The 12,168-nt window shown below is 39.8% G+C and overlaps 1 long non-coding RNA gene across 1 annotated transcript; it reads right to left on the bottom strand.

The window, feature by feature from the left end:
• Positions 1 to 1,413: 1,413 nt before the first annotated feature.
• Positions 1,414 to 7,964, bottom strand: LOC118556917. The gene is made up of 2 exons (XR_004927489.1): positions 5,823 to 7,964; positions 1,414 to 3,400 (listed from the first exon to the last, which is right to left on the bottom strand). It is a non-coding gene; the product is annotated as an uncharacterized LOC118556917 (long non-coding RNA).
• Positions 7,965 to 12,168: the final 4,204 nt, after the last annotated feature.

The raw sequence follows: 12,168 nt of genomic DNA, 5'->3' as shown, positions 1-12,168 counted from the left end.
GCACTCTGGTCAGAGCGCCCTAAATAACAACCCCCACTTCTGTCCTTCGTTGACCTTAGCGCGCACTCAGCCGAGGTCTGGGGGTTTGTGGACCCTTCTTCACATTCCTTAGGAATCTCCAATATAATCTGAAACTACACAACAATCTTTAGATGTCAAATTTCGTGTGCTACCTGTGAATCCTGGGAGGTTGACGTCGCAACCCCGAAAAACTCCTTCCAGACAGAGAGTGCATCCTGTAATGAAATTAACTGAACACTCCAACAAGAAACAAAACTTTACCCCATATCAATTTAGTCTGTGCACAGATTTCAGCCAATTATTTTTCAGATACTAATTAATCCTTACCACCTTTTATTGTTCCATCTTCATCCTGTCAGGAAACCTATTTTTAGAAATGTAATAGTTAATGAGACATTTTATCATAGTTTCTCTGTTCTCTCCTTTCACAGGCCTCTTGTCATCCTGTAAAAGAATTCACGCACGCACACACAAACACTTTTAAACCTCGGATGTGTCACCGTGTCTGTGGAATCAAAAGTTAGTTAATTGTGGTTTGAAATCAAAGTACATTTTTTCCTATAACGATGTCCAAATCTTCCTTGGATTAAAATGACCACACATCGCACACACACTACTTTACACACGACATTGCTGTAACCTCTATAACCCCAGATGTCCTACTCCGGGTGCTTCAGAAAAAGTTCCTGTTTTAATCCTGGAGGAAACACCATGAGGTTGTTTTACAGCACCTGTTCTACTCTAACGCACCTCTGAATCTGCTCTGCTCCACCTACACTCTTCTTGTAATTAATCAGTGAGAATGCTATACAGCCTTCTCACTTATTGTTTTCCTGTTTTTCTTTATTATTATTATTACGTCGACGTCTAACTACGCCCGCATACTTCATCCAATTTCAACAATTTTGGTGTCAAAACGTTCGGCTCGTTCCCGGCATGCCTGTTATATCTAATGGTTATGGTTAACTTTTACACTTTTTAAAATATTTAACTTTTTGTGCGATTTTTTGGCTGTTCCCATTGGAATCAATGCAAATTGCTTCGAATTCCTTCAAATTCTTCCCATTCTTCTAATTGTTCTTAGTCTTCAAATTCTTTCATTTTTTTTTTTTTTAAATTTGTCTAATTTCTTCAAGTTTTTCAAATTCTTCAAATCCCTTTAAATTCTTAATTAAATTATTATTTTTTTTTTTTTTTTTCCAATTCTTCAAATCTGATTTCAATGTTTTCTGCATCTTCTGCTCAATCATTCTACAGATTAGCATTCTCACTCGCTGTTACACAGGAACAGCTTTTTCTAGTTCCTCTCTCAGTTCCGCTTCAATAGATGCCATTCTCATGTCAAAAATCCTGCACCCTGTTTTTCTATTTTATGTTTTTTTTTTTTTTTTCACTAACATTTACTGATATGTACATCCCCCTTTTGGAATCAAACTAGTTTTATTCCAGAAACAACAGTAAAATGTAACGTTCTGTTTTTGTCTAGGTTTATTGTTTGGTGAAGTTAGTTCTCTCCTGCCTCTGGTTTTATTTCTTTTGTAGGTTCTATCTTGTTTTAGGTTCCTGTTTAGTCTGTTTATGGTTTTAAGTTTTCCGGTCTTTGTATTAGTCCTTATCTGTGTTCTGTGCTTTGTGTTATCCTCAGTCTTAGGTTTATTCTTCTGTCAGCATCGTTATTGCTTCCACCGTCCTATGGTTAATTAGTTCCCTCTGCTCACCTGTTCGCCTGTTTATTTAAGCCTCACTTGCTCCTCAGTTATTTGTTGGTCCGTCACACTCACATGCCCATGCTCCTGTTCCTCCTCGTTTACACTCTCTGTTTTGGTAAGAGCCCCGGCACCTTGATTCTGTTTTGGATTACCTGTTTCTGTTTACTCTGCCCAGTGTGTTCGCCAGTTCCCGTCCAGCTTGTTTGGATGTCTGCCTTACCTCTATTTGGATCCTGTTTATGTTCACCTGTCTTCCATTAAATCCAGTTTAAAGGAATAACTCTGTTCTGCAGAATCATTACATAAGAAGACGTCAATAAAAGTCAATTCAACTGCATAGGGTAATCTTTGGTGAAGTAGGAAGAAAGAAAATAAAAATTTCCTCGAATCCTGAATCCAAATCAAAATCTTATTCAACTTTATCATACCTGATATTTTCACGAAGTCCCTCAAAGGTTGCGTGAGATCAACGTACCCACCATGTAGTTGTCACAGCAGCCATTTAGTCCCAAAACTATAATGTGTCTTCCGCGCGCTGTAGTTTGGGTTTGTTAGAACGCTTTGCTTGTTATTGGAGGACACATTGGTTGTTCCTGCGGAAAATAACACAGCCCAGGAAAGACACGTTCCTTGGCAAATTGCTATTTTATCTTTACTAACCTTAAATGTAAGTGGAACACATGAAAGTATTCCCACCTCCGTGGACCTTCTGCTGATTAATGATGATCAGTACGTTCCCGGCCATGGTAACACTTCAAACTCATGTTTGAAATAAACTTATCAGTTACATCACAGATAATTTAAAAGGTATGAGTATATTTTAAAACAACAAACCTGCACGCTGGTAGGAGCCCAATCAGTTGCCTGAAGGGAATGTTTAACCACGCCCCTACTTCTTTCTGGTGCTCAACATGGAGAGAAAGAGAAATGTGTGAAATCGTTTCATCCGACATCATATATCGTTATAAATTGTTCAGCAGTAGCAGCTGCCAAATGCTCAGGTGCCACATGCATATTCCTAGAATGACTGTCTGTGTTTTACCTTAAAGAATCATGATACCAGTCTGTGCGGTTGCTGTCGTAGAACAGAGTGACGTGTGGCAGGTCAGGTGGGAGGAAGAGCAGGAACCCAGACGTTGCATCTTCCATAGCTGGAGAGAACACCAGTTGTAGCAGGCTCTGTTCTCAGTCCTCCATAGATGCTAGCAATGCTTTCTCCCCCTCAGATCACAACGGCAGACACTGTTTCTTCTCTCAGTATCATATTCAGTGACAGTCTTAGTCCACAACTCAGAGGCCCATATGTGGCTCCAGTGTCCACCAAAAGTTCATGCAGTCTTTTCCGTTGACAGCTCGGAGTCTGCAGTGCTCATGCAGCTGGCCATGCTCAGGGGTGTGTCATCAGACGAGTTATCCCCTTGCAGGGGTACTGACCTTGTAGAGGTGAGGTCATGTCAGGACTTGGTTGCTTCATACCAGGTTGACCTGCTGGTGAGGTGAAACAGCCCACAGTTGTCCAATGTCCAGGACAATCACAATTGTATGTCGATGGGTGCTTTAACATGTCCACCATATCAGCTCCAAACACTCATCCATCACGCCCTGGGTTCAATACTCGACGCCACACTGACCACCAAGCCATCTGCTTCCACGTTCAGCAACCAACAGACCTGTAAATAAATAAAGAATAGAGAAAAGGAGGCACTAGGCAAGCCTCCTCCTTGGAGTTAATTAAACTGAGGTGACACCTTCAGGGTTAAAGATCCAACTGCTGAAACATCACATGTTCACTTTTTATTTTACTTACTTTCTGTTTTGTTCCTTGTAATTGCAATTTAAATAATAGATCTTGTAATACTTTTTTTTTTATTATTATTTACTCTTTCTCTCCCCATCCTGAGCCACATTGGAAAATTATGTACAAAATGTTTTGTCCCAGCGAGCATAATCACAATCAGCTGTAATACTGAAGAGGACAAACCCTTTAAAACCATTTTTCTGAATAATTCACCGCTGTTGTGGGCCCCAGTCAAATTAAGAACCACTACTGGGGTGGGTTAAGGGAGAATGTTTTATAACTCCATCTTCCTAGTAAGAAATTAGTAAAGAAAACAAAGTTACATCTGGCATGTAGAACGTTCAAGCATCATTTTCAATATAATTTGCAGCAGAAGAGGGCACACAACCATGTGTACCTTTAGTCAAATTATCTAATTTAAAGAACGTGTTTACATTAAAAAAAAAAATCCTTTGGGATCTGCCCTTTAATTTTTCCAAATCCTTTTTTGTTCCTGTTGATTTCTGTCCCTCTGCAAAGTTTAACTTCTGTAGTAAAACGATTTCAACCAGTAACATTCTTCATAAATTCTTAAACATCAGCAACTCCATCTGAGGATAACTGTAAAACTGATGCATGACTAGACGTAGGGCTGATAAAATCTGTCTAATCAACCGGGTTGTACTTTTACCAAACAGCTTTAAGTTCCATTTTAACTTTTAACTTTTGTTTCTGCTAACTGGTGATTCCTACACCTACAATTAGCAGAAGTTGTTAGTGAGCTAATTCCTGCTTTCCTTAGATCAACCAGATTTAAGTCTAGTGTATTATATTCAAACTAGGGCTTTCAAACTATTAAAATTTTAATTTCAATTAATCTCGTATTCTATCTTTTTATTTCTGAAAGTATAAAAGCTCATTTGGGAATTTTAATATGCACTTTTGCAATAAACCACACTAGTTAAAATTATGCTTATACAAAAACTATTTTTCTTTTTAGGTACTTTTCAGAATTGGAATGACAACATTCTGGTGCCATAAAATGATGGACTATAGCCAATAATGAGCTAAATCACAAATTATTACGCCCTGATGTTTACACAATGTATAAACAAATGTGTGAATAAATAAATATTTCATGCTGAAATATTTTTTAACTCCTAAACACAGATATAAGTTTTATTTTTCATTTATTATTTACTCTCTTTATCAAACACATATTCCTGAGCGGTCCCTTAGTTTATCAAATGCAGAGACAGCAAGTCTGCCTCTAGAGGGGAGGGCTGCGCCCTGAGCAGCAGGCGGAACATACCAACTATCAGTGACCAATCCTCGGCTGTTTTCAGCGATGTTGGGGCTGTAGGTGTAGTAACAGATGAAGCGCAAGGTTGGTGGGTGTTTCTAATAATGTGTTGTTCCTGGGGGTGTCACCAGGAACCGTTAATTCTCCGCCCAACACATTCAGATGTTTACATCATGGTCAGTTTTGTTTATCATATCTATTATCCTGCTTTAGGTCAAACTGTCCCCCTGAGGTTCGCTTCAGCTCAGTGTAAAAAGTCTCCCCTACACATAAACCATCCAGCTCCACTTTTCCCTATAATCTCCCCATATGCTGTTTGCCAAGTTAATAAAGTTATAACATTACAATCTAAAAAAGACCCTACTCTATTATTTTTTTTTTTTTTTACACCTGTCATGAATCCATTGTCAAATACAAGCTTTGTGCATTAATAGTGTAACAATACTTTCCCCACGGCTCTGGTTAACTGTACTCCATAATTAGGCACCCAAATAACACAAAAACAAAAACCTTTATCCCCAGTTTCAATCATTTGTAACAAGCCTGAGATATATTTATTGAAGTTATGTTAATATCTACGTGTTTAAATTTAATTTGGGCTAGACAAACTTTTATATTATTAATTCTTAAGTCTTTTTTTTGACAACCGTTTAGTTAAACCTTTCTGTTTAATGGAAGTCTCCAAAGTGCATTTGTTTTGAATGCTGCAGACATTCAGCGCAAATAAACACTTTTTGAAACCGTGGTTTTCTAGGATTTTAATCTGGATTATTTTCCAAAGACGAACAGAGCTTTCACACCAATAGCACATACAACAAGACAATTAGACGAACAAAACACACACACATGTCTTTCCTTTTAACAGTATTTTTCACAGATCATGTTTGAAAAGTTTAGATTGCCGAAATATATTTTGCCGAAATATCACGTTCCACGCCAACGCGCCTCTGTCACTCCACGGGGAAGTTTACTTGGCAAAATTGCCCCGCACCGCCGTAACCGCTCAATTTACCGGCTGTCCGACGCCGCGCCTCCGCAGAAACAAGGTTCAACATCTCGCCACTCGCCTGTCATCTTTTATCTCATTACGTTTCACGGCTTTTTTTAGTCATTTTCCCCCACTAGCCGAGATAATCTTCTATCCGGTCCGTTACTAAAATGTTTCCCCCGCGAAACGATGCGCTTCTAAAGTTCCGTTTTTTTTTTTCGACTAACTGCTGGTTGCACTCAGAACGCTTTGTTGCGCCAAAAAAGCCACAAATACATCGATCTGTCATCTCATTGATATCCATGCTGCACAATTCTATTTATTTTCACTAATATCCTGATCAAATGCAGCGTAATTCTCTTACGCTTCAGTTGCTATTCTCAGCTCTGTCATAGGCACAAATCTACACACACAGACTTACACACAAAAACCCATTAGCGCACAGACATCAATCTCCGCGGATCCAAGCAGTCTCTCCCCCACTCACTCAAACAAAATTATCTCATTTCAACAGCCACAATATGTTGTACAAGACAGACAGACAGACAGCTTGCGCGTAGTGTTCTGCGAGACGTCTCTCTCTTTTTTTTTTTTTTATATGAAAACTCCTTGTTCTAAAAAACTCCCAGAGTGTTGCTCTGTATTTCCCTTTAGATTTCCCTATTTATTAATGATAGCTTCCTGTAATTTTAGCTATTTTCTGTTTGTTAAGTCACCTCTTAAACCTGAATTGTATTATTTTACCCATGTAGCTAAATGTTAAATTTGATCAGAGTGGGTCCTGCTGTTTAATATTATGGCTCATGCAAACCCGCAGCAAATGGGGATCGCTCGCGTTTTGGCGTTCTCCCCCAGTCAAGCACTCAACATTCAAACTGTTTTTTTTTTTTTTTTAACAAAAGTCTGTCATAGCTGATTGTGTGTTCAGCCAACAGCTCATTCATTTTATCTTTATTTTTATTCCCTGTCCGATTCTCGCTGGGTGTGTGTGTGTCCAGCTCACGGCTCATAAACCGGTCTCCCTGTTTCTACGTCAGGTCACGGTTTGTTTAAAAAAAAATAATTAAAGCTCACAGGACTTTTTCTTGTTGTGTTATCCGCACAACTTATATTTTACTCTGTTCTTAGTTCTGTAATGTTATATCAGAACTTTATTTCGTCTGTAATCGGAGCTTCACAGAGTCACTCTGTCATCTCCGCATCCATTCAATGTGTGTTGCCTGATCTCGCTCAACCTTTTATGTAGAATTCGAGATTTCTCAACTTCTCGGGCCTCTAACCCAGCAAAAAGACGGTCCCCCGTCGAGAACCGCAGTGAGCCGCCACGCTCGAGAAACACCGTTAGATTTCCGAACTCACAGGTCTTCCTCTATTTCTGTTATTTTATGTCAGAACTATTTTTGCCTGGTCTCGTTCTCTTTTCTTTTCTCTCTTTTTTTTTCAAAATTCTCAATACATTTCTGAACCACACTTTTTCAGTACTGCTCCAAGGCACTCCAAAGCATTAATTTAGCAGATTTAGTTCTACTGAGACTTGGGACACTTAATTTAGACTATTTTTCTAAGCCGAAAATGCAGATTCAGGTTCTGCCTACCTTGTTTTGTTGTGGCCAGCCAGTGTCCCTCGTCCTTTCGATCCAATCTGAAGTCCAATTCTGCCTGTCACCCCGAATCCCGGACCGAGCCCCCAAATGTTGAAGCCGTCTGCTTCCCCGGGTTCGTTAATTCGTTGTGCAGGACTTTAAAATAATAACTCAGCCATGGACGCAGAATTTCAGTTTCACCTTTGCAAAGGGGAGAGATGGTACACCTGCCGATTCCGGGCAACAACTCTCGCTCTCTCTCCCGCTCAGGCTAGTTTTATTAAAGTTAGAACACAGATTATACAAAGTCACACAATGAATGACGCACACATCCTATCGCTATCTTACTCCCTAATAACTATCTTCCCTCATTATTTTCTCCAGCTGCATGTGAACCGGAGTTTCTGTTCTTTCCCACTGCCTCGGACTGGCCTTGAAAGTTCTCCTGATACTCATACACAGAACCTATTCATATTCTCTTCTTCTGGTAAACAGACAGGCCTCAAAGCAAATATATTGCACAATAAAAGCATGTTATACCTTCATAAATGTGTACTAAAAAATGAATCAAAGTTAATACATTCCACAGGGCGAACAACTCAGAGTACCTGGAAAGAAACCATGCGTGAATGAGGAGAACATGAAAAGTCCTTTCGGAAAGGTTCAGGCCAGGATTAGAACCCAGGATCTTTTTGCTGCAAGGCAGCAGTGGTCACAGCCATGCAGCCTGCTGTCAGAACAACTAATTACAAGTTCAACCAAACCACCTGATGCTGCTTAACATATGCTGCTGTTGTCATCAAAGTGAGGGAAACGACCTGAGAAAGGTCGACAGGGGGAGCAGTTTTGGGACGGCTGTCGAATAACGCCTTAAACAAGTGAGTGTGGCATTCATACCTCTTGAACTTTTACTCAGTGGGTCACACTGCCGATACTAACTTGTTATCCATTTATGGGGATTTTAGGTTAGGCCAAGCCATAGTAGAACATAACAGCGAAGTGAAAGCAAAAGAATAGCTTTTAACATGTTTCACAAATCATTTACTGAAATGTGAGCCATGCATTTCCCCCCTTTTGTTTTAATGTCTCAAAATAAATTCCAGTGCAAATAATTGCCATTAAAAATTATTCTGGAGGAGATCCCAAGATCCACAGCTCAGCTGGGAGAATCAGTGTGTGGAAGAAGGTGCTCCGATCAGATGAGACCAAAATCGAACTTTTTCGGCCTACATGCAAAACGCTCTGTGTGGAGGGAATCTCCATGAGCACAAATGATGACACATGGCGGTGGTAGGATTGGGGGATGCTTTTCTTTCAGATCGCACACATATAAGCTTTGATGAGAAGATGGATGGAGCTACAGGGAACTCCAGAAAGAGGCTCCAATGATGAGTTTCATCTTCTAACCAGGACAAGAACCATAAATATCCAGTCAGAGCTACAAAGGACTGGTATGAATCAGAGCATATTCATCAGTCTACCCATGTAAGACTGAAAACTTTTGAAAAACAAGGATTTGTATGTTAATAGCTTTTCTGCAAAAGCCAAGGCCCTTTGCTTTCCCTACACTGTAGTGTCCAGCCTGCTGTTGCAATGCAAGTGTTAAAAATACAGCAAAATAAATATTTTACGTGCATAGGTCCAACAACCTATTGTACCCTTGGTCAGATTAATGTCCCCTCTTGTAGGTTTGTTTGGACGGCGCTGTAGAATCAGATCACTGACAGCGGCGTATTAGAGGTGGATTACCATGACTTTCTGTGCACAATAAAGCTTTAATCTAGGCTCTGGTCGGTGGGCCGGGCCGCCGGTGCAGAGCCAATAAGGAGCTGTGACGTCTGCAGCGAATACCCGCCCATTGGCAGTGGCGGTGGTGGTGGTGGCGGTGCAGGAGCTGCCTCGGCCTGGCAGCAGGCTGCAGTGACAGACGCGCCCCTGGGATTCCACCTGTCAGCCACACACGCACTAATCGACAGGCCTCATATGAGCTGAACTCTCTGTCACCTCTCTGTCAAATCTTCATCTTCTCATTCGTCTGACAGATTCCCTCTGCCCACCCCCCTCTCTGCCTCCGTCCCAAACACCGCCTGTCCCCTCCGCCTGGATGAAAACACAACAGCAGCCATTCTGCAGACCTAGCACAACCGAACCGAATGAAAAAGAGGACAGTTTTTTTTTTTCTCACTTCTACATATATTCCAAACTCTTCTTCTTTGCAGTGTCCTCATAAAACACCCCCCTACACACACACACACACACACACACACACACACACACCCCTTCTCCTTGGCATTCAGATTTAATGTGACAGAGGTGCTCTTTAATGTTCTGTAGTAATTGGGTGGGAGAGGCAGAGACTGTTTGGGAGGCGGAGGAGGCGGAGGAAGGGTCATGGTCAGGTTTCTCGTGGAGGTTATTCTGCATCTGTCTCTTAGCAACGTGGGCTCGTTCTTTATACAGTCCTTGAGTTGATTGCCGTGTTTTTTTCCCCCTCCTGTCGTTGAAATGTTTTGCAAAGAGGGGGCTCCTCATCAGACAGGCTTCCTCCAATATTGCCTGCTTTTAAGCCTTACTCTCTGCAAGCATCAGATGGGCTCGCTGAGGCGTGGTGCTGCAGCCTCGCCTTTCTGGGTGTAAATTAGCATTTTTCAAAGTGATAAAAAAAAAAAAATGCCAGACGTGGAATTTTTGTCCCAGAGAATTCGAGGCCAGTGAAGGATGGACTTGTGAACGATTTTAAATAACTGCAGTGCTTCATGCAGCAGCACCACTGACGTGTCCCCTCCTTCTTCTTGGCGGGTGTCAGGTGTAAGACCAGAAAGGTTAGGGGGTCACAGAAAGGGTCTGGGGGGAACCTCGTCAGCTTCCAGCCTTCAGAGAAGCCAGACAGAGTGGCACGGCGTTCCTCTGAGGCAAAGAACAGCATTATTGGGGAAACTGGTGGACAAGGAAGAGAAATACACAAGAGGACACTTGGTGTGTCTTTTACCAGCGCTGCAGAATGACTCCATGTGTGACAACACAGGGATTGAATGGCCTCTGGATAAACCTCATGAATTTGATTTATTTACTAACTTCAATTTAACATAATTTGAAGTCACTGTTCTTCAATTCAAAATCTCACATATATTGAATGGTCAACACATGGAACTACTACCCTGGATTATTTTTTCAGTAAGACATGTGAACCTGGTTCTCTTATTTTCCTTATAAAACAGACATGTAAAGCCTATTCTCAGCATTATGAGTCCTTCCTGTTCAGCTCCCGTCCTGCAGCAGATCAACACCCAATCAATGAGCTGTTATCAATTACACCGCTGACTCCTGACTGATTTGCCTGCATAAACTTAGTAGAGCCAGGAAAGACAATGTGTTGGTTTAGTCCATTTGTAATCAAAAAGCACAACATAAGATAATATGTCCAATCTGCAAACAGAAAAAAAATGAATGAAGTTCAGAACTAGTGACACTTTTTTAAAAATGCACAGGATTACATTCTGAGCATGGTCAGATGTTCCAGTAAAATGACAAAAACCAGAGCTGCAGCTGTGCTTAAAACATAGAGACAACAACAACAACAGTATATTATTATTATTAATTATTATTATTATTATTATTATTATTATTATTATTATTATTATTATTATTATTATTATTATTATTATTATTATTATTATTATTATTATTACCGTAGTTTATTAACTTTTAAATTCTGAGTACAACCTCACAGCTTTTTGGCATATCCAAAAATGTATTAAACAAAACATTTTCTGCTTATTTTTAAAGGTTTTTTTTATTTATTTTTTATTTCAAGCTTTGGGCAAAGTGAATTAAAATGTTTTGTTGTCACTGTTGTTGCTTGTCAAAAAGAAAGAAAGGAAGGAAGGATGAAAAAACTAATTAAAGCTTTTAAAGTGAATTGAAAAGTTTGTCATCTTTGTTGTTTAGATATTAAACAATATACATAAAAAGGTCCACAAATCGGTGAAAAAAACGGAATAACCAAGCATATTATAAAAAGGAAAATGTAGTTTACAAAAAATAAAAAATAAAACAATTGCTTCGAGCTAAGAATTGTTTAGTATAACAATTCAGGAAAACGCTAAAGATAAAATAATAAAGATAATAAAATAGTTTATTTTGGAGAAGTTCTATTTTGGGGATTTTAATCGTCGGCGCTTTCGTTACTTTGAATTTTTAAAGTCACGCTGAGTTTTTCTCGTTTCTCTCACTGGGATTTTTTTTGCTCTATTGATATTAAAATCAACTAACTCGGTTAATTTGCTTCAGCAACACGCCGCATGTTGCTGAAGCAAATCAACTAATTATGAACACGCAGACAATATACTGGCACATTTATTAAAGCCGCCATGCTTTCTTAAAACTAACTGAAACGAGATGGAGGGTTTATAACAGAGAGAATGTTTTTTTTTTCTCAAAACCTCAGCGTTTTAAATATTATTTGTGCATTATTATTTATTGTTGTTATTGGCGCATAAGGAGTGGCGCATCGTTAATTGGATACATTTTCACCTTGGATTACCTGTTTATCGTTTCGCTTTATAGCTTTTGCACAATATAGCTACTGAGTTAAACATTGCGAACATTAAAGCAGCAGAATAATTCATGATTAACCGCAAGAGAAATCTTTAGAATAAGAAAAAGCTGAGTAAGTTATTGTGTTTCTTTGAGCTTTCACAGAGGAGCCGGAAGTGCTTTAAAATGAAGGATGAGACGGCTGAAAGCAACAGAGGTGTGCGGATCTGGATGAACGTTGCGGTTTCTGC

The sequence above is a fragment of the Fundulus heteroclitus genome, chromosome 21, assembly GCF_011125445.2.
Source record: "Fundulus heteroclitus isolate FHET01 chromosome 21, MU-UCD_Fhet_4.1, whole genome shotgun sequence".
NCBI lineage: Eukaryota > Metazoa > Chordata > Actinopteri > Cyprinodontiformes > Fundulidae > Fundulus > Fundulus heteroclitus.
This window is presented reverse-complemented; position numbering and strand designations above follow the sequence as displayed.